Raw genomic sequence first — 23208 nt, 5'->3', positions numbered from 1 at the left:
GAAAGGAGAACCTTCCTGAGCACATGTTGGGCTGCAGTGGAAAACTGCACCACAAAAGGTAGGGGCACTGGACAGTGTCTGCTGCAGTCAGGGAGCCCAGCAACTGACTGGCCTCTGGTCTCCTTTCACCCAACACCCCCTCAGTGCATGGTCCAAAAAACCTTTTCTTTCCAAATTTAAAGGTCTCATCCAACCTGCACCCTGCCCTGTCCTCCCACATAGGTGGTGTACTGTGCAGGAGGAAAATGGGATCCTGAGAGGTCTCTGTCCTGCTCTCTGGAAGCTCTGGAGTCCTTTCAGTTGAGGGGCAGATGACTCATGCTTTGGATCAAAGGGCACTTGGTTTCTAGCAGGGGAGAAACTGAGCAAGCCAGATCCACACCCAAGGAGTACAGCAGGCTGAGGTCCCTCCTCTGGAACGGCATGTCCACAACCTCACTTTCAGGAGAGTGTTCTGTGGAATTGAGTTAGGTGGCAGTGAGTAAGATGTTCTGTCTGAAAATCCAACAGCAGCAAGTTACCCCAGTCCCCAGGTGGGGAGCCCCTTCTTTAGTAAGGGTGCTCTGCAGTAAGAGCATTGATTCAGAAAACATGTCTATCATTTTGGAGGGGTGGCTGGTGTTGGCAGAAGCAGTGTCTCTGCTGTGAAAAGGGTGTATGCATGTGAAGTCAGGTGGACCCCATCTGGAAGCCCACGACATCTGGTGAGCCAGAGGTCACACCAGGAGTGAGGGGAAAGCTCTCAGCACCTTGAGGAGAAGGGATGAGGAGAATCATGAAGACCAGGGTGGGCCATGGATGAGTGCAGGGAAGAGGGGAGGCTCAACCAAGGTAGATTGTTGCAGATAGCACTGAGCTCAGAACTTTGCACACAGGCCCTGTGGCTAAGGATGCAACCAATGAGGTGTTCAGAAGGAAAATCTATGTGGTTGGAAGGAACATCTCCTCTCTCAGGTAAGCTCTTACTGTCCTACTGTTCAGGTGTTCCTGGCCCAGGTATTCCTACATCACAAACTTGGTCTGAAGGTGAATAAACAGGAAGTATCAGCTCCTTGTTAGTAAGGATTCAGTTTTCTGGTGCTGCTGAGGAAGCACAAGGGCTGGTTCCAAACCCCTGCAGAGCTGGTGACCTTGCAGGCAGGCTGTGCCATGGCATGAAGGATGACCTTGCTCAGGGGCAACAATTGGTTGCTGCTCTTCTGGAGAACCAGCTCTTCCTGCACTTCCTCAACAATGCAGATGTGTCCTTGATTTGTGCTGTGTCCTGGTCCAATAGGAAAAACTGCAGGCTGCCGACTAGTTTCTGGAGGTAAGCCTGGGTGGGGACCAGCATGCAGAGAGAGGTGTGTAGGCAGCTTCCATCATCCTCAGCAGGACGTGAGCTCAGTCAGGGTGACCTACTGTCCTTGGATCCATTTCTTGCCTTGGAAATAGGAGGCAAAACTCCCCTATGATCAAGTCCAAGTTCAGTGGTGATCCTGAGTGACCCTATGCCAAATAACACAAAAAGTAATTGGTAAGTCATGGTACACCTGTGGAGTCCTGATGTCCTTGTCAGCAAGGTGATATTTTAGCCCCAGAATTTCAATTCCCAGCAGATCTGACCACCAGAAGTGTCTCTGCAGTCATCAGGTGGCATCTTGAATCTCAGTGTGTTTGGCATCAGAACCTGACCTGTTTGACAGAGACATTGTAATTTTTATTTGTACATCTAGTGTGACGTTTGTGCTTCATGCTCCCTAAACAGTGGTGTATTTGGAAAGAGTATAGCTGGATGGTGCTGGGCAGGTGCCCAGAAGTGAAAAGTCTGCCCCTAAAAGATTTGAATGAAGGATTTGGAGCCTTCATTCCCCCTTCACACTATGGTACACTCTGTGTATCATTCATTGTGAGTTTACATTCAAAGTACTCAGTGCCCTCCAGTTATTTCATTTCTCCTAAAACCCCTACCCCAGAGCTGGCTGCTCAGTCCACCTCGCTGCCACAGGGATCCCTAAAGTGCAGGTGTACACCTGGAAGGACCACCAGGCCAGTCTCTGGGCCTGCCCATATTCCAGTCCAAACTCTGTCCTCTGTTTCCTTACAGGGCATGTGACCACTTCCTCATCCCAAACCCCCACCTCTGGGTGGGGGTGTGGCAATCTCAGAAGGTAAGGCACATGTGTCCTCTCCACGGGGTCCCTGTTCTACCTCCCCCGTCCATGCTCCCCACACAGCACTCTCTCCAGTGCACCACAGCATGCTTTGTGCTCTGCTGATATTGGAGAGCTTAGCAGGGTTCATACACCTTTCTTGGTGGACACAAGCTGTTCCAGCCAGCAGTATACACCCTTGTAACCCGGCCTAGTATTCATATCTGTGGGGCAGGTGGGTTTGGCTTCAGAGTTGAGCTTGAGCACTGAGCAGATGTACAACTGGTTTATCAAATACCAGGATGGTGCCAAAGATCCCCTCTCCAGTGTGTGCAGCCAGGCTGGGAGGTCCAACCAGGAATCCCCAGTGTTGAGGACAGACTCAACTGTTCTGATGACTGGTTGCATGTGCAGGCCTCAGTGGACAGATGAGTTACCAATGGCTCCAAACTCCTTCTACAGTGGTCTGATTTATGATAGAATGAGGCAAACATGGGAGGGCCCAGGAGAGACTTTGATTGTGACTTCAGCTGTCAGTTTGGAGACACGGTATCACAGGAACAGAGGGAGGATACAGTGAATAGATATGAGAAATGAGCCAAGCGTCAGGATTGGGGTGTGCTGGGGTCAGGATTATCAGAAGTTGGTTCAGCTAAAAATAAAATTGTGGGACAAGAACAGAATGCCAAGGCGCCCCGCATCCACTCCTGTTTCAGTCACCATGGCTATGCTCACATGCTGACTTGCAGGCCTAGTAAGCCTTTCCTACTCTGATCTGCTTTCAGCAAGATGTGAGTAAATGAGCCTCCATATTTCCCTAGGATCATGGGGGCTGTTGGCCCTGTCCCAGGACTTTCCTGGAACCAACAGAAACACAAGGCCAGTGGCTGCCACATACTGTCACCAGCACATGTATCCAAATGAGTGTCCAGGCTCAACTGTTGGGTTGGCAGAAGTGGGCAACTTCTTGGTGACACAGTCCCCACCACAGGCTCCTGATCTCTTCCTCTAAGAGGTAAGCCCTGAAAGCCACTGTCTTGCATGCTCCTCTCTGTGCAGCATGAGGTAGGGCAGTGCCTGCTTTATAGCATTTCCACCTCAGAATGGGCAGATAGAGGCCAGTCCAATTAAACTCAGAGGGGTGGTACATGGTGAATGCTTCATAGAGGCGATGGGCAGGGTGAATGTCTCATAGAAAGGTGGTAGGTTATAAAAGGTGGTAGAGATGAGAAGGGTGGTGAATGTTTCATGAATAGGAGGAACACAAGTAGGCTTCATATTGGAGGGGAATGGAGAATGAATCCTATGGGGGAAAGCATGGCCATGACACAGAGGCAGGGTAGGGTGGATAAAGCCTCACAGAGGGGACGAGCATAACCAAAGACTCACAGAGGTGACGATCCTCTGTGAAAGCCTCATAGAGGAGAGGAGCACAGTCGAGCCCTTCACCCTGCCTGCTGCAGGGCCTGAGGTACCACTGTCTGCTCCAGCTTGTGGTTGAGGCAGGGTCTTTGCTTTACTGTAGAGATATCTTTGAGGAACCCGTTGGCTCAGCTGGCCATAGGGGTGGCCCAATGAATGTCAGATGCTGATATTATGGTGCACTAACACTGATCTAGCCCATCCTAAGTGGAAGGAGACCCATATTCTCAGTCAAGAAGAGGACTATGCTCTTGGGAGCTTCAGGGTCAGCATGAGCTGGGTCTCTCACCATCTGTGCAGTGTGAAGGTGACCCAGGTTATGTGTTGTCACCTGTGCTGGTTACATGACATGCAGCACCAAGGTGAGAGGCCTTGCACTGGTGTTCCTTGTGAATAAAAGCAGGACCCACCCAGTGTCAGGATGGAAGGCAGAGCTGAATGGCAGAGAGGACAGAATCCAGGATAATGCTGGGGGGAGGAAGAGGGAAGGGTCTCATGCCAAGAAAGGCCCACAGCACACTGTGCTTACTTCCCTCCCAGGTGGAGACTGTCAGGCCCTGAGAACTCTGGGATGCCCAGAACACCTGCTGCCAATATCTACTTACTTCCTTCTCTGTGAGAGCTTGGAGAAATGGAGGGTGGATGGTGACCTCCACTGGGCTGGACATGGGCACAGGCCACTGACTGGCTGGGAAGGTAGCTCTCTGTGTCTCCGGGTACCACAATTCTCTCCTCCCTTTAGCACCACCACATTCCTGGAGCTGGAGAGGAAGTTCAGGAGGCCTTGGAACAACCCTAACCACAAGCCTGATCATCCACTCTGGGACAGCAGAGCAGTGGGAAACAATGACAGAGGGGGTACTGGCCTACCATGAGGGGCTAACTGCTCCTGCCGTGTGTGGAGCTGTATTTTGGCCCCAATATCACAATCACTGGAGACCTCAGAGGACTACTTTCTGCAATGATAAGAGACCTGAGCTGGCAGACACTGGTGCACTTCCATTTAATGGATCAGAGAAACAGACTCTGAAATAGAAGACTCACACTTGCTCCCAGCCAAGAAGAGTACCTGACTACTGTTCAGCCTGCCATGGCACATGGCCTTCCTGGGATCATCTAGGAGAGGACTCTTAGGTTACAACCTCTTGAGAATGTGTGAGCCACATATGGCATCATCACCACTCAGCCTTGCCCACAATGGGAACCAGTGATGTGAACGATACTTTCAGTCCCTCTGATAAGGGCAGCAGGACATTCTGGGTAGCATTTTTAATGGTCTACAATTCCCTGCATGCTCCTATCCAATGTGATATGTCACCAGGAAAACAACCCCCTGGATTTCATTCAGGACCTGAGACCAGTTTCCTTCCCCTCCTGACATGCTGGAAATGGGTGAATATTCATGGCACCTTGGGACCAGGGCCATCATTGGGTCATAGAGGGCATCAGTATCTGGACACATCTGCAGCATGCTGGTCAAGAACACAATGAGAAAAAAGAAGGTTCCCTCCTAAGTTGAGAGGAAGAGCCTCAGATGAGGCCTGAACTTGGATGACCTTGCAAGCAGAAATGGACCAAATCCAGCATGGCACCTGGTATTCTGGGTTCAGTGGAGGTGATATGAGCTGAGAGGCACTAGTACACACCCTGGGGTAAACCCAATTCCTGTCCACAGCTGGGCATGATCTCTGGTCCCAGTGCCACACACATGGCTCCCTGTACTTGTCACTCCTTCCCTCTGCTCCACCCTGCACCATGCTCAGCTTCCACTAGCCCTTTGGCAGTGTGCCTGTATCTGCCTTGTGGCCTTGCCTGTCTCACAGCCCACCAGGAGGACTCCACTGCACTGCCTGCCCAACCTGCTCTGCTGCCCCTGGTCCCCAGCCCTGCATCAGCAGCATCCACATGCTCCCTCCTACAGCCCACGATGCTGGCACTTTGATGCTACAGGTGGGTTGTGGCCTCAAGGGCTGGGAAAAGAACATCCCTCCAGGGACAGAAGATAGGCAATTCCAAAGGTGTGCGCCAACCTGTGTCTGGAGCCTTGTTCTGAGCTATGTGCCATGGCTGTTCCAACCTCCTAACTCTTCTCCTGCTGCCTTGTGATTGTAGCTGCTGTTGTCCTGCCATGGCCTTGGAGTGTAAGGGACTTGGTGGGTGTCAGCTGCTCCTATACATCTGGGATCCTGTCCTCTTCCCTCCAGCTCCACTGTTTCTCCAAAGGCAGACCTGTTTGTCATCACTAAAAACTGGGATGAAGATTTCATGCTGACCTGGTCTGCAGGTCCTGCTTGAAAGCCAGAGGGAAAATTTATCCCTTTTGGATTGAAGGCTGAGAGAAGAGGACTGAGGCAGAGAGAGAAATTGGGTGTGCTGCCTGGCCCAGAGTCTAGAACCATGTTGGAAATATCAAACATGTGGGTCCTGGTCACCAAAGGAGTTGAAGAAAACAAACACTCATACTAATCAGCTAAGTCAGGAGGGTTAGAACTTTACTTTTGCATTCAGAAGGGTACCTGGCAATCCAAACTGAAAGCAAGCATGGTGAGAAAATCGTCTGCTGGTCTCTTTATCCATGATGCAAGTAGTACTTCCCTGCTGCCCACTAGTCAGGGTGACCACACAATCTTGGGCATGAACAGTTACTGAAAAAGGGAAGGTGGAGGATGTACAGATGTAGAAGGGCAGCTATTGTATGGAAAGGGCAGTTAGGAAGTAAGGATTTAACATGGAGATTCTCTGGTTTGAAAGAAAAGACTGATAGACTTGTCCTTTCTCAATATTCAGGTCTGGAGGATGGTGGCTGAAGGTGCACTTTGGCAAACACCTCTCCCTAGTATGGTAGAGGTCTGGCTTTGCTGATAGAAATCACAACTGTCTGGAGAAGTGAAGGAAGAATGGTGTAACAGGGGTCCTGGGTGACCAAGGAAGCAGCTGGGTCAGCCCTCACAGCCAAGGGTTCAAGTCCCTGAAATTCATGCTTAGTTGGAAAGAGGTGGGTGGAAGATAAAGGAGCAGATGGGAGGAGTGGCTCTGGGACTTTGTCATGGCTTGCTGCCCTTGGCAGAGACTGGTTATTGTCCCATGGCTGCCCACACCCACATGGTACACTGCAGGGTCTGGGTCTTTTCTTAGTCCACCTCAACGTAATTGTCCTCTTCAGAGGAAACAGATGACCTGGATGTATGAGGAGAGAGTGGCTGAGTACCTAGCCAGGGAGGGAGGGGAGAAACAAGGCAGTCCCAGCTGAAAGGGACAACTGGTGGCCTGACTATCTCAGGAGCCCTCTTTTCTGAGCATGGGATTCAGGCTGACCTCCAGCACACTGTTCCCATCTTGCAGGTGACAGGCCCTTTGAGTCAACTGAGGTCCCTGCTACAGCAACCCAGGCTATTTCTTGGGTGTTTCGATGAACCCTACCCCTTGTATACCCCTATCATCCACTGGGAGGAAGTCAGGGCATAGGAACTGTCTGTACTCCCCAGCTGTGGAAATGAGCCCAAGCCTGTCTTTCCACCATTCATCCTCATGGAGGATACAAGGAGTGTGGGCCACATTCCACCCGAGGCTGCTACAAGTGACATTCACCAACCTCACCCCCCAAGAAACCTTCCCTTTTTCGGCCTTGTTATGGGGCTTCTTGGCCGTGTTCCTCCCGATTCCCCCACCCTGTCCCTGACTCCGCCCCCATTCAGCAGGAAGTAGCCGGACTGAATGACTCCCCCTTCCAATATAAAACAAGAAAGGAAGGAATATAAAGTCACCCCCGCTTAGGTACCAACATGTCGCTGGCCGAGCTTCTCTTCCTGATTTTACTTCTCATAACTTCTTCCTGTTGGCGCGAACTTGCACCCAATCAGCTCTCAACACCCTACCCAGACCCCTAGCAACAAGCCTCTCCCAATCAACCATTGCCCCACCCCCCAGCAATAAGGCTCTCCCAATCAACTCTCACCCCATTTTATGCCCCAACCAATCAGTCTCTTCCCGGCCCTATATAGGTGTGTGCATTTTAAAAATAAAATGGGACTTCTCCGGTGTTTTGCTTTGACTGTGGCTCTGTGCGCTTCTTTCAACAGAGCCACCTGTCTGTGGTACAATCAACATCCAGACACTCCTCAGAACTCATCCACCCCAATAACCCATGCAGGATTCTGCCTGTAGCCCTGTGCACCCTAGAGAGCATGTCAACATGTTCCTGGGTGTTCACACCCGACCTGGCCCAATGGCCTCTCACATCAACCAGTCTGCAAAACCTCCACATCTGCCCTTGACCTTCCTTCTTCCCAGGCAACTGGCAACCTGGAACACACCTTGTCACCAAGCATACCCACCTCAACAATCCTCTGGTTCACCAGCACAGTGAGGACAGAGCCCAGGTTCTCCTGTCCATCACCCACTTTCTCCCACTCTTTTCCTCCTGTGGGACCCTGACAGAAGGGACAGCAAACCCAACCACTGCCTGTTTCTACCCTTGTCCAGGGTTGTCACACACTCTGCTCCTGCAGATGGTTCTGATGTGCTCCAGGGCACCAAGTTACCCTCATCCCCTGGCCTTTGACTTTAATTTTCTGCCTGGACACCTGCTTCTTTGGTCAGTTGCTTCATCCTGTTCAGGACTCCTCCAAGGCTTGGACAGACCCACACTAGCCACCCTTCTAAACAACTGCTTGTCCCACAACAAAGACCTAAACTGTCACAATCCTCTGTTGAAACTGATCTAGCACAGCCTGTCTACCATCCACTCCCCATGGATTGTGACCAGCATCAGGGAAGATGGGCTGTCCACACCTGGCATCTCCCAACACCAGAGGAAGAAGGCAAATGTCACCTCCACAAACACACAAGAGAAGTCCACAGGAGCTGGTGCCCACGTCTCTGACTGCTGAGTCATGCCCTGGCAGGCAGTGAGCATCTAGAGGACCTGCTAGCATCTGAGGTCTGAGCTGATGAACTTGGGGAATAGGTGAGGAATCAGTATCTGTAAATTTCTCACTCAGAAGGAAAACTTCCTGGGAAGCCATCACCAGATAATTGGTTGCATTAACTACCAACCAATTTAGAAGCTAAACCATCCAATTACCCACATTATTAAATTGGAATAAGCTCAACACATTTTATTTTTCTACTTCATTGATATAAATTCTGTTACTATTTTGTTTGCCATTTACTCAACATATAAAATAATGCTAGGCCAGAGGTTACCTATTAAAAACATTTTGTTTGACCATCCCATTCTGTCTCTGAGCCCATGTGAAAACACTTCCCAGAGGCCCTGCACATTTGACTTCCCTTACTGTGGCCTCCAAAGCCTGCATTCAACTACTGTTTTTAGGTGGTTTTAGGGGTGCGGGTATTGTGTTATTTATTCTGGCCCCAAACTCCAGGGCTCAGGGGATCGTCCTGCCTTTGGTATTGAGGGTACACTTAGCAGAGTAATGAAGAACAGGGTACAAAAGTAACAAACAAGCAGCATGTTTATTGCAAAGCAAAGATTACAAAATAACATACTTCTGCCCACAGCAAGGTAGTCAACAGAAAAATTACTGACTTGTTCTCTTCAGAGGCTTCTTTCTGTTTCTATCACCTCCCGCTCCACACTCCCCATATTATCACTCACTAACACCACCAAGCCCATATGTTCTAGTCCAGCTTGTTCACTGCTATAATTAATAATCTGACCAGCACAATTATACAGGAGGAAAGGCTTATTTGAATGCTCACAGCTTCTAGAAGGCCAACTCCATTCCTCGGGGCCCAAGGTGAGGCTGAACATCATGATTGAAGAGTGTGGCAGAAGGAAACAACTTGCATCATCAGGAAGCAGAGTGAGTCTTCATTCTCCAGATATAAAATATATACCCCATTGCCCTGCCCCAATTCCCATCTGATCCAGCCACACCTTACCACATCCCATCAGGGATGAATTCACTGATTTGTTTAAGACTCTCACAACCCAATAATTTCTCCTCTGAAACTCCTGCATTGTCTCTCACATGTGAGCTTTTGGGGGACACCTCACATCCAACCATAACACCATGCATGTTGGTCTTTCTGTTGGATACCCACTTCATGTCCACAAGCACTTCTGTCAGCTAGGCAATTGATCTTCTTGGTGAACTATCTTTACTCTTGCTGTCTGGACCTGAACCTGCCCCTGCCTTCATCCTTCCCCATTCTGCTCTGGCTGCACATGCAGTTCTAAATCTCTCTCACGTCCACCCAGGAGCCAGCAATTGCCCAGAGATGACCTTGCACCCTGAGTCACTCCCACGGGCCTGGCAAGGAGCATCCAGGAGTGTGCCAAGGCACACTTATCAGTGCACCACAGCCTCCAGCTCACAAATTCCTCATTAGTCCTGAAAACTGAGTCATACCCAAGGCCCTGGGGAGGTGCAATTCTCTTTCTCTCTTTGGGGCTTGAGCTCTGAGGACATTATTCAAGGAATTCTGGGGAACAGGAGAAAAAGTCTTGAAAAGAGTGGGGGCTGGGAACACCAGAGGCCTGCTGTTCTACCCCTGAGCAGCTATTCCTGCCTGTCTTGGTTCTCCCCAGTTGTTGGAGCCAATCAGGTTCTTTGGAATGAATCCGTTCCTGCTGAGTTTGAACTGATCAGACAGTTGACCAGGGCTCTTTTTGTTATGTCTGTGGCCCCTGGGAACCCAGGGCAAACAGCGGTGTCTATGAAAGTGCCTCACACCACGATCCCTACCCCTTCCGCTCCAGTCTACCTATGATGACCCTGCAGACCAGGGAAGCTCTCCTGGTACCTGGATGCCCATCTGGTTCACCCCTCCCCATTGTCTGAGGGTGTGGCCTGTTCAGTGACCCCACTGAAACAACATTCTCTTGGGCACATGGTATGCACTCACAGAGAGCTTTGGGGAGGCTAGATTTGTGTCCAGCTTCCTTGGGGATGTGTCCAGCATCACACATCACTGGGGGAACTTCGAGCCTTTCAGAGACACCAGTCAGGATGAGGAGGTGGTGAGGGACCTAGGTGCAGCGTGTAGCTTCTCAGGCAAGACTGGCCACTCCACTTCCTCCAGACCTTATGCAGGAACCACTGCCTCAGCCACCTTGTTCTTGTGCAGGTCCTTGTGCTGCTTGTACTGAGTCTGCTGTTTTCTCCAACATGTGGGCTAGCACTTCTACTAGTGTGGCTACACCTAGGGCTTCCCCTTGTGTTTCAGGGCCTCTAGCTGCAGGCACCCATTGATGCAGATCAACATACAGTCCACCTTGCTCAGCAAGGTGGTCCATTTCATCTTTGTCTCCAGATCCTGGACCTGCCCTGCATCCTGCTCCCCATGCAGCTCTTCTAGTGGGTCTTGCTGTGACTGCTGGCACTCTAGCACCTGCAGGAAGTTCTGGAGAGTCACTGGCATAAAGTTTCCCTTCATTTTCTGCTGCTTCCCTTTCCTGCACTGGGCCTTGCTGGCAGGTGCTGCCTCACACACCTCCACCTTAATGAAGATGAGAACCAACTCCCATTTCTCTATGCAGGCCACCTCCAGGGTCAGTAAGACTCTGCGGGTGAAGCTGCTGCAGGAGAACCACCACCCAAGCTTCCTGGATCTGCCAATCAGGATAGTCATGGAGCTTATGCACCATTCCACAAGCACAGTAATTTCTTTCAGACTAGGGATTTTGCACTGACCTGGGATCCTGAATTGAGGTAAAGAAAAGGAAGAATCCTTTGAGGGAGGTGCCATCACTGAGGATGTGCTGATAGTTCATGGGGTGTTGCCCTACACCAGTCCAAAGTGTCCACAGAGGCAGTCAAAAGCCACTCACCTGGTGAAAGCTTGCTCCCAGGCTCCTGGACTCAGCAGATAGTCCTGCATCCTGTGTGTCCCTTGGGGAGTACTTGCAGGCTTCAGGGAAGTAAGTTGTGACAAAGATGTCAGATCCATGTGGCCCAAGCTGCTACTTCATGGACATTCCCCATGCACTTCACTGTCACTTTGGGTTTTATGAGTCCTCCAGGGTTCATGCTCTGGTTCTCCAGCACAGGGTTCAATTTGACAAATACTTCCCAGCTCAAAGAGAGCTTGGAATTCCTTCCTAGGAACAGGGATTTCCCCATATGGTGTCTACAGAGTCCCCTTGACTTCAGTCTTTTTTATTCACCTCCTTTTAACCCTACCTTCCTGGACACCTACCTGGCAATGCCAGCTTGTAGCCTGTGCAGCCCCCACAAGCCACACTGAAAATGTGGACACTGGTTTATACATGTGGGTTTTATATTCCCAATTTTAGGTGAGCTCTGGAGGGCAGGACCATGTTCTCAAGCAACTCTGCTTCAGTCCAAGGCCAGGGAGATGAGCATAGTGCTCCAAACCAGATGCCAGGACCCTGCTGCTGAGTCATCTCTGCCTCTGAGCATGCTATTTATGTCTCCTTACCCTGGGCATCATATGAAAGGGAGATGTAGCTCTGTCCTGCCCAACTTCCTAAGCACCAGAATGGATGCAAGAAGGCTGTGTAGGTTCTGGGGTGCAGTGCCAATGGGAGGGACTGAGATTGTTCCTGCATCAACCAGATGAGGGGCACTCAGGGTAAACCAGTGACAGTGGAAGGAAGGACCTCAATGTCATTTCAGGCTTCAACAGCAGAGATGCCAATGTGCCTTAGAAAATAAGTATCCTTAATTTCATGTTATTTTTCAGTAGTCTGTTCATACCTCTAGGTTTGGCTGCAATTTGGACTGACGCAGATTTCCTTTTAAGTATTTGGGTTGATTTTTAAGTGAATAAAATGCTATGGTTTCGGCCAAAATTAAGCCTCTGACACAATGTACTGTGGTTAACCAGGAGAGTTAATCTCCCTCAGTGAACAGGGACTTGTCCAAGAAACAGCTGGGAGGCATAGGAGGCCTGCATCCCAAAGGTCAGTGACCACAGGTGGCTTAAAGTCTGGCTTGGGCCTGGGTGATGAGGGCAGCAAACTGTAAGGACTCTGTGCTACCTCTCTCTCCCTTGGCCGGAGCTGGGCTTGACAGTGACCTTGGTGACAGTGGCTGCTGTCCACTACTTGGTAGTGTCTGTGGTGGGGCATGGTGGCAGCAAAAGAGACTGATCTATCCTTCTTCCTGACCACAGGGTTCTGGGAAGTACAGCTTTGTTGAGGTGTTTCTACCTGGCTTGGCTTGTGGGGATGGCACAGGGTGGTCATGGCTTTGTTTCCTGGAGCTGCTGCTGCCCCAGTGCTGTGACTTTCACCCATCATGGATGTCTTAGGGATCTGGAAGGCTGAGAGTGGTGTTTTTATGTGGGGAATGGAGATGTATGGATCCTCACTGTCTGTCTCCAAGCCTGTGGGGCTGCCTGTAGTGTGGTGCCTAGAGTCCATGTGCTGTGGGAAGCTGTAGCTGCAACGTCTGTACACTGGGTTGTGCCAGTGTGGCCAGGAAAGGATACAGAGGTCTTGTGCTTGACCCCGGATCTTGTGGACAAAGGGCCCACCACCCTGGGCAAACTTCTGTGTGTCCGTCTTGCTCCTTAAAAGGAACGAGACCCTTGCGTCCTGAGAGAAGTTGTGACTCCTGGAATAGGAAGAAGAGAAGGACAGGGCTGAGCCCAGGAAGGAAGCTAGAGTTGTGGAAGCCCTGTGCATTGCTCTGAAGTCTACCTGAGACCTGCATTTCCTAGATGTGACTTTCACTCAAGTTAGGATACAACTCAAAACCTGGTTAAACACCTGCTGAATGTAAGCTAGGGTTGGGGCTCAGTGCTCACCTAGCATGTGATAGGCAGTGGGTTCAATCATCAGCACCACATAAAATAAATGAATAAAATGAAGGTACTGTGTCCATCTATGATACTGAAATATTAAAAAAAATATGTTGGACGTCTCTCCTGAACTGAACTCTAGTGCATCTTCAACGTGTACACTCACCCAGTATGTGCCTCAGGCCCCACCACCCCATGTGCCTTTGCTCAGCTGGGTCAGTCTTCCCTGCACCCCAGAAGGTGTCCACATGCCTCTTACCTACCTACTTGCTCAGCAGTGTCCATCTTCCGTGCACCCTAGCTTTCTTTCTCAACGCTGTTGCCTGCTTTCACTCTTCATCGGTCTTCCCTGCACCTCAGCAAGATTCTCCCTGCCCCTCACACTGCCTGCATATTCTATGTGAGTCAGACTTTCCTGCACCCCTGCATGTTGCCCTATGTCACAACATGCCTGCTTGCTCAGTTGGGGTCATTCTTTCCTGCACCCTCACACAGTCTTCTTGCTCTCATTCCAAGGCCCCAAGAGGAAACACATTGGAAAGCAAATATGGTGAAGTTGACAGCTGTCTGGGTGGCGTCAGAGAGGAGCCAGCAAACCCTGACGCCTCTTAAATGTTCATAGGAGTCAGCTCATGGACTTGGGTTCTGTAAGCGAGGAAATGACATCTGAACCAAGCCCACATATTTATTTTCTACCATGCATTACAGCCTATCAAGAGGCAGAACAGAAAATACCTGTGTGTAAAATGGAAAAATCTATAGCAAAATTCCCATTTTGGAACAGTACTCAGGCTAGAAAAGAGGTTAATCATTATTTTTTAAAGTCAGTCAAGTGGTAAAGAGGAACCAAGAGGCAGGTCTGTGTCAGGTTCCTCTCCAGTGCCCTCTTCTGGGCAGTACCATTAGGTCTCTATTGATAAGGTCCACCTGGCTCCCCAGCATGACATCTTACACTTCACAAGGGTTCTGTTCTGTGTTGGCATTCTGGAGAACTGGAGGGTGAGGTTTGAAGACCCAGGTCTGACTTTTCATCCTTTATTTTAGGATTCCTTATAGGATTGTATTTGGGAGAAAGAGACTCAATATTCACAGCAGCAACTTTCAGTTTCTGGAGGCCTCAGGGTCTTGATGCATTTGAGGAGTTCTCAGATGCATAACAAGTGGACAGCTGTGTCTAGAGGGCTATGGCACTCAGTCCCACCCATGGGACATCTGCCCTATGGAAGCTCCTCAGACCTCAGGAGCTCATATGGAGAAGAAGCCAGCAGCTTGCTAGAAGGAAGACAGACAGGTGCAGACAAGCTCCATCTTCTGTCAACATGAGCCTGATGGTTGGGAGCACCATGTCCACCTCCAGGATTCACTGGCCACCCTAGGCCTCTGCATTCCAACTGTCCAGATCAACAGATGTGGGTGGTTATGATGGTAAACTTTATGTTGTGTCCTTCACAGATTATTTTTTGTAAAGAAGTAAAAAGGATTCAAGAGGAGGAAGAAGAAGAAGAAACTTAAACTGATGGCCTATCAGAATCGACTGGTGTCAGGAGGCTACAGAGTGGCAGCTTTACATTCTGAAAGAAAACTCTGGTTTTGAAATTTGAAGCCACTGAAGTCTCTCTCAAAATGAAGATCCCAAAGCTGGGCATGGTGTCCATACCTGTAATCCCAGGGATTCAGGAGGCTGGACAGGGGGATTGTAAGATCATATTCAGCTTCTGCAACTTAGAGATTCTATGTCAAAATTTTAAAAGAAGGGCTGTTCTATTTGCATACATTATTACAAGACCAATGTAATTCTACATCATGTACAACCACAAGAATGAGAAGTTCTATATATATAATATGTTGAAACTCATTCTATCATGTACAATGATAAGATCAAATTAAAAATGATAAAAGAAGGGTTAGGTGTGGCCCAATGGAAGTGTACCCTTAGATTCAATCTCCGCACTGAAAAAATGAACTGACACAAATATACCTGAGATACATGGGCAAAGTGTCACAGGGACCTCACATAGCAAGAGAAGGTAAGGGAGCTAAGGAGAAAGGAAATCAGGGAAAGCCTCACTACACGATTTTTAAATTTTCCTTTTCTATATGTTTTAATACATTAAGTCCCAGATTTTCAAACTTGTGACTATTTCAATGAAATTGACACAGGTGCATTACATTCAGACTCTAGAGATAGACATCATTTATATGTACCTTCCAGTTATATGAAAATATATATGGATATTTTCATATGTTCCAACCATTTACCTATTATTTTATGAAAAGAGAAGAATGCTAATAATGCAGCATTTACTTCAAAGGGACCATAAATGGTGTGTATGTTGCTCATGTTTCAGGGATCCTGTATGCAGAACAATGGGTCACATGGGTTGCATGATGTGGGGGAGCCAGGTGCTCTTACTCCAGTGACATGCACACTTCCGGGGTTCACCTTTGCTTTTGGTCCCCTGCTTCTGCCTAAAGACTGTCCTGGCTATACCTTCAAGGAATATATCCTGGAAATTCTTTCTCCTGAGAATGTCTTTCTTTTCATATTTATGAAGGGTCCTCACACAGGCAGACTTCAGAGGGTTTCTCCAATTTTGCATTAATTTCATGAGCGTTTTCCTTTCTGATGTGGAGTATTGTTATACAAGGCTTTAGAGTCAGTATCTGATAACTCCACAGAGTGGGTTGTGTTCAGGTTGGTCTCTGTTCCTTCATTAAGACTCTTGTTCTCTGTACGTTGAGAAAGTCGGGATTATCTCCTGAATGCTGTGGTTGGTATGATGCATGGACTGTGGATTTTCACAATTCTTTGGAGAATGGACAGTTTTGATTCTGCAAGAAAATATCCTGATCCTTCTCCCCTGTGTGTGGCAGTTAATCTGTGTCACAGACTTTCCTTTGTGGCTTGGTTACTGAACGTGGGGGTTCTTCAGCTATCAGACAGCAGAATCAGAGAAAACACAACTACGTCAAGAACAAGACTCTGCATGCACATGTGAGAGTGTAGGGGAGGCAGTACCAGGGCACAGACTCCAGGACAGCACAACAGGAGCATCTGTGGCAGGTAGGGACCATCCTCCTGCTGTTCCTACACATACAGGTGGGTTGCAGTCACCCTGCACTCTTCATGGGCCTCCCCCTGTGACACATGGCTCAACACCCAAAGTCTGCCCCTCAGGATGTGACATTTTACTAATGAAGTAGAGGTGCCTACATTTAGTGTCTCTCCTGCATATGTGCTATTCCTAGCCACCTGGAATCTGCCCCTGATATCAGGGAATTTTCCTTGCTGGGTTCTAGAGCAGGATGAACTGCTGCCCTGTCTCAGAGAGTTTGTTTTCCATGGTTTTTCTTTTTCTGGCTCTGGCTTACTTGTGTCTTCACTGAATGAATAGTTTTCAAAGCTGAACTAACTTCCCAACCACCCATCTCCTGGTGTGTTTTCTTAATTTTACAGCCTTGCAGACTACCTTTCTATCTCCTAGCTCGTTGGTGTATCTGTTAACCCTGTAACACTGGGAACATGGGCCCACAATTCTGCCCCAGAAGTGAGTAGCTCCAGGTCCTCTGCCACTCTCTCTGTAGGGCATGGCCTGTCCACCTGTCTATCATTCATTTATCATGTGTCCTGGGTCCTATCTTCCCAGAGGACCAACTGTAACAAGACCCATAATACCAGGGAGAAAGATTATAGAAATTGACTAGAGTCGTACCCACACCATTTTCTTAGCTCCTGAAGGGGCGGGTTTGGAGAATCTCCAGTTCAAGGCCAGCTTCAGCAACATAGCAAGACCCTCTTCTTTTTTTTTTTTTTTTCATGATCAAATAAGTCTTTATTGTCACATTTAACTGCTTTGTCAGATATACAATGTAGATTTCATTATGGCATAAAAAATAAAAAATATTTTCCTGAATGTCAAAATCTGAACAGAGTAGATGGCAATGGCACTGAAAATAACAATGAAATTCATACTGGTGCTGAAGCTGCTAGTAGGTAGCGATAAAAACAGGAACGCATCTGCAGTGAAGTGATCTGCAACATTTCAATCCAATGGCAGTGGCATAAGGCCAGCAAAACCAGGACAGCAGTTAATATGTAGACCCCACAGAGTGTACATCCAAAGAATGGCAGTTTCAGCATTTCATTTTAAAGTCCGTATTATATTGTCTAATTTAGTTTTAGAACCAGAGCTCAGCAAGTAAACATCTATCCTGTAATATGAAACTACTCTCTGGGAATGGAATTTAAGCCTCTCTAACAACTGTCTTATTCTTACAGGTTTTAACTAGTCCAAAGCAAAGGCAGTTTAGCTCCCAGTATTAACTTCATGGGCTGAAGTCCTCATAAACAGTGGGTCTTGCCATTTCCAAACCAGGCGCCCAACATAATTCATGAATGTTTTAGTGGTTTCACACATTTTGGGCAAAACTAGAAAACAGGCAGTAATTAAATAAAAATATAAGTGCATCCCAACAGTTTCTACACATTCCACAATTATCCCCCAAATGGCAACTTAAAGTATGTTATTCAGATTTAAAACAAATCTTTATTTACCAAGATTCCCAAACAGTTTATTAAATGTCTTTCCTCTGCAAATAAAACTAACACTAGGATTTGTCAGAAGATCTAAATGAGTTATATCCTTTACATGTGAACTCAGCTAAATCCTGTGTCTGGAATCTGTTCGTCATAAAACTCAGGTCTGGTAAAGAACTCCTTTTTGTGATCCACTACTGTGTATCCTTCCTCTACGACTCCAGAACAGAGACCATAATGTGCTAGTGCAATACAGCAGTCACTGTCATTCACCAAAAAAAAAAAAAAAAAAAAAAAAAACAACATTTTATGACATACTTATTTGGATGATTACTTACTGGTAGTTAGTATTTCTACTTTTTTTTTTTTTTAAGGCAACCATTTTAAGTGACAATACATATCAGGCTAGTAGAAAAAAGTTGAAACAAAGCCCTCTCTTTCGATCTCACAAAGTCATGCAGACAAGAGAAGGTATATCCAATTTGTTTCAATCAGGCTTCTTGGAATTAGCAAAATTTCTTTTCTGGCAAAGATGAATTTGGCTCATGATAGAAAGAAGTTCTTTGAAGGCTGCTGCTGCTAAACTTGTTTCCCTTTGAAAAAGTAAATTTTAAGGCATGATAGTGCAAGAGGTAAGTTTTTGATTTATTAGAACATTTATAGACTAATTGTGCTTAGTCTCTAATTTCCAATTTAAAGAACAGAAACTATATTGATAAGTTTTGCTTTGCCTAAATTTACCAGTACATCCATGAATCGCACCAGAATTAGGACAATTTGATTATCTGAATGATTCTGTCATGAAACCTGCACACTGCATCGAAGGTGAGGACCTATGGCAGAGGCTCTATAAGTCCTGCACACGAGGACTCTCCTCTAGTGAGCCACAACTATCTGGTAAAGCCGTTCTGTGCCCAGATTGAGTCCTCAACAAACTCTCAATAAGCAATTAAGAAAAACAGTGCTAAGTGGAGAGTTTCTTTTGTTTAGTTAAATCTGGGAGGTCTGAGTGTTCCTGGGATCCTCATCAGGATGTGTCATGGGTTGTGAATCCTTCGAATATGAGTAGTCACTATTAGAGGGCTCTGTAGGATCAATCAAATTTTCATAATCACTGTCGTCTGATTCTTCACCACTGTCTCCAGCTGCTCTTTGGGAAGGAAGAAGGTCTGCAACACTTCCAGGGTACTTCAGTCCAGTACTGGTGGAAGCATAATTAGAAGAGCCCACGGCTTGAGGTCACGGCATAAAGACACTCCTTTCCATGTGTGAATGGCTCAGAGTACCCTCTTGATTGTTTGGGTGAAAGTCGGAATAAGGAGGAGGAGGGTCAGAGGTTTCCACATCTGCAAGTGCACTTCTGCCTTCGACTGCAAACCCGGAAGAGGGCCTCTGAGGACTGAACGCAGGCTCCACACCCTTAAATGGCATCTGTCTGCTAAACACTGCCTGCTGCAGTCTTCTTTCTTGTTCCTTTTCATTCTTCCTCTGAGTGATTGTCTTAATTTGTTCACTTCTGCCTGACAAGATTCAACAACTCGCTCACTCTTTTCTACATCTGCACACACTGCCTGTACTTTCTCCTGAAGTGCATTATAAACCTGATAAATGGCCCTGATGTCTTTCATCACTCCATCCTTGTCAAAAAAGTCAGTACCATATTCTTTAATAACTTTGGCATAACTCTGAGAAGTATTTGGCACTGAAGACACTTTGTACTCTTGTTGGCTAGTATTGCCTAGATTGGGGATAGCAAGTGATATTCTTTGATTATACCTGCGATTTGGTCTAAAGAGAACATACTCTAAAGCGTGAGTGGAATTGTTGGCAGTGGAGATGAAGCTGAAGAGAAGGAAGACAAGGTCAGGCACACCAAGGATACAGGTAAGCTGTTTATGGATAACTTGCTCTCTGTATGACATCTGTTGCTGTGTGTTTCGCCGGAATCTATACCACCCGATAACTTTCTTTCTCCGATCTTCAAGAATTCTGTCCAAACTCTCTTCATTAACTTTGCTTGCATAGTCATAAAAACTAAAAAGTTTTGAACAAGGCTGATGGTTATGGATTTCAATTACTTGCAGAAATTCTGTGTTGCTGATTTGTGAGTCACTTATGCTAAAGATTTCCTCTTGTCTTACCTCTCCCAGCAAAAATCCTTCCTGCACTCAACACTTTTGTTTACATTCTCCATTTTCCATAGGGGTGAAGAAAACACAACTGTGTTTAACAAGTATGAACAGTGACAGCCAGGGTTTCACTCGTGGTACCGCATGACAATGTGGTCTGCGTTGCTGTTGGCGCTGTGGAAACACACAGCACTGAAGGTGTAGTCCGAAATGGAAGCCGCCATGATGGAAAGCCCCTCTTTTCTTCTGAAATAAAAAAGGACCTGTGGTGTGGCTCACCAGTGGACTGCTAGAATAGTATTCACAAGACCTTGGGATTGATCCCTATTGTCTCAAGAAATGTGGCTAGGGTAATCCAGAGAGGAGATGAATTCCAGCTGGGAAGATGAACAGAATTTTACAGAGGAAGCAGATGCAGTGGATCCAGCAGCATCACTGAAACATCCCTTCTATGATTCATGAGCAGTGTCTCAGGAGTAAGATGATGCAATGCCAACATTGTATTGGGCCTTCTGTGTCAGGAGTGATCTGCAGCAAGATGAAGAGCGGTGTCCACAGCTGCCAGGGAAGGTGGGATCTCAGGATCCCCAGCTGCCTCTGTGAGAAGGAGCATGCCACAAAAACCTCAGGAGCACCTTGTGCACATTAGTTTCCAGGCATAAGTGTTTAGTACCTTGTATATAAATGTTACTTTAAGACCTGGTACTCTCCACTCCTTGGCACTTAGTGGGAGGGAATACAGCCAGAGGAGAACAGCAGGAAACAGGACTGATCTGTCTTGGATCTATGATGCTCCTTGCAAGCCTTGCATCAGCTCTTCCCATTCTGGAAATGAGTAGACAGGAGGTCAAAGTTAACAAAGTGAACAAGATGGCAGGCAATGGCAGAACCTGAATCTGGACCCCACTATGACTGACCAGAAGCCCCACTGACCCATTGCAGAGAACCAGAGAGCTGACTTCAGTCCTGCAGCTGCCTAGCCCAGGGGCCCTTACTTTCTGGACCTCTCTTCCTGGATTAAGAATCTATCCCTGTGAGTGGTGGAGGATGATGTGTGCACCTCAGAAGGAAAGTGTTGGGCTATTGCACTGAAACAGGCAGCCTTTAAGGATAGGACCTGAACCAGACTCAATGATATGTGCTTGTAATCCACTTACTTTTTCACAAGGAAATTTTCTCTGGAACCTGATCATCACTTGCCACTGTCAAGGACTGTGAGGATTACATTAGATCACCTTCTGTTGTTTGCTTACCTGAAGAGAGGTCCTCCTCACTGCCATCTTTACAGATGTACAGTAGGGGCACAGGAGCCCCTGGGCTCATCTGGTTATAAGACCATACTTGTTTTATCTTAAAGCTCTACGTAGGGGCACAGTGGCACCTTGCATGTGTGGTCATGGGACCATGCTTATCCAATGTTACAGCTCTAAAAAAGGGGCCAAGTATCCCCTTGCTTGGTGTGGTCACAGGGTGATGGTCTTGCCTACCTTGCACTCTCTGCTCCATGGCTCATGCACTGGTCCAAATTGGGGCACAGGTGGAGGTGCTGCTGCAGTGCTCTGGAGGACCAGGTCGGCTGTGCCTCCTCCCACTCAGGGAGCTTGCCTGTCAGCAGAGCAGGCTGACTGTGGTGTGGCAGGGTGGAGCATCTTTGTTGTTGGAAGCACTGCTGATGTGAGAGGTTCATCTCAGCTCTAGAGGAGCAGGGTTCCTGACTGGTTGCAGAAATGTTTCTCAGGGAGCCTGTAGGTGAAAAGTTAGGAGAGATGGGAATCGGACCTGTTCTAAAGTGGGTCAACAGAGGATGGATAGATATTAAACATGGAAGTCGCACCCAATGGCAACTTTCCTCCTCACATACCCCTACTTTTTCTCTGCCCTCTGTGCAAACAGTGTGGGTCTCTGGTCATGTATCCCTTGCTGCTCTTGTTTAGCCCCAGGACATGTGGTTCCCTGTGGTTCATAGACCTTTTGTATAGGTGACCCCCATTCTGCTGCCAGCTTTGCTGAGTAGGCCTCATCAGCCAGGCCACAGAATGTGCCCTGTTATGTATGTGACCTAGGTTCCTCCTGCCACCCACTACAAGTCCCCAGGGATGATAAAGCACCCTCCAAAAGCAATCCCAGAAACAAATTCCATAAGTGATACAGAATCATCATATTCCTTCTGAGAACTGCTTTCCCTTTGTCAGCATCAGCCCTGGGTCCCTTCAGGGAAGAGCTGTCAGGAAGTTGTTTCAAGCAACCTGAAGTAATATTTGAACTGTGTCCCTCCCAGTCTTGTATTTATCCTGCAGGTTTTAACCTGGGTATGTTTGTGTGGGTTATGTGAGGAACTGGAAGGTGGCAAAGGAAATAAAAACCCAGGGGTGGACAGAAGGGCTAAAAGGAGAGTCAGCTGGGTGTGGAGGCACATCTTTTTTCCTCAGCACTTGAGGGGCTGAGGTGGGAGAAGGGCTGGAGCCCAGATGCTCAGGCCAGCCTGGGTAAAACCTGGAGAGTCGGGGCTGGGGAGATAGCTCAGTTGGTAGAGTACTTGCCTTGTAAGCACAAGGCCCTGGGTTCGATCCTCAGCACCCCCCCCCGAAAAAAAAAAAAAAAACCTGGAGAGTCTATCTCAAAAACAGAAGAGACAGAATTTTTGTAAGGAAAACCATCTCTGCCTGCCACAAAACTCCTTTCTGTTGAAAAAAGACACAAGTGTTATGATGGGTCCCCATGCATACCTTAATAAATGAAAGGTAAGAGGGCATGCCTGCTGGGACCCCAGCAGGATGTGTCTCATGGGATTGAGAGATCTCCTCTCCACAGAACCATCATTCAGGAATACCAACTTTAAAGACTCCATGATACACTCATGAAGCCCTGAGTGAGAGCAGAAAGCATCTGATTCAATTTACAGAAGTAATCAGAACCTTTGACCAAGAGCTTAGGCATCAAAACAAAAAATCACACCTGAATGAGAAAGAATCCTGCTGTCACCCAGCTGTGTGACCTGGAGTCAGTGCTGGCTAGCTCTGAGAGTTGTTGTCACTTGCTAGTTGGATTTATACTATGTCTCTGCTTTCAGGGCAGAAGCTCAAAGCAGAGTTGCTGCACATCCTTCTGTGGCTGTGCAGGGCTGGTGTGAGTGCAGGCATCTCTTCCTATGACAGGGCTGGATCCTGAGCTAAGTTGTGGGAAGGCTCTCGACAGGCCTGGGTACAGAAAGGCATTGCCTTGAGGGAGTTTTAGGCAGTGAAAGCTGAGTACC

At 47.7% G+C, this 23208-nt stretch overlaps 2 pseudogenes across 2 annotated transcripts in view; both read right to left on the bottom strand.

Annotated features, from left to right (window-relative positions):
• The window catches only part of LOC306641920 (Krueppel-like factor 3), a 284135-nt pseudogene that overhangs the window by 205203 nt on the left and 55724 nt on the right, over positions 1–23208 (bottom strand). The gene's annotated exons all lie outside the window — the stretch shown is intronic.
• On the bottom strand, positions 18171–20182 carry LOC306642441 (BRISC complex subunit Abraxas 2-like; annotated as a pseudogene). Its single transcript has 2 exons — positions 20108–20182; positions 18171–19988 (listed from the first exon to the last, which is right to left on the bottom strand). The product of its transcript is annotated as a BRISC complex subunit Abraxas 2-like (transcript).

This window comes from Sciurus vulgaris (assembly GCF_902686455.1).
Source record: "Sciurus vulgaris genome assembly, chromosome: 12".
Classification (NCBI taxonomy): domain Eukaryota; kingdom Metazoa; phylum Chordata; class Mammalia; order Rodentia; family Sciuridae; genus Sciurus; species Sciurus vulgaris.
Note: the sequence above shows the minus strand (reverse complement) of the source record. Positions and strands in the feature narration are given on the sequence as shown.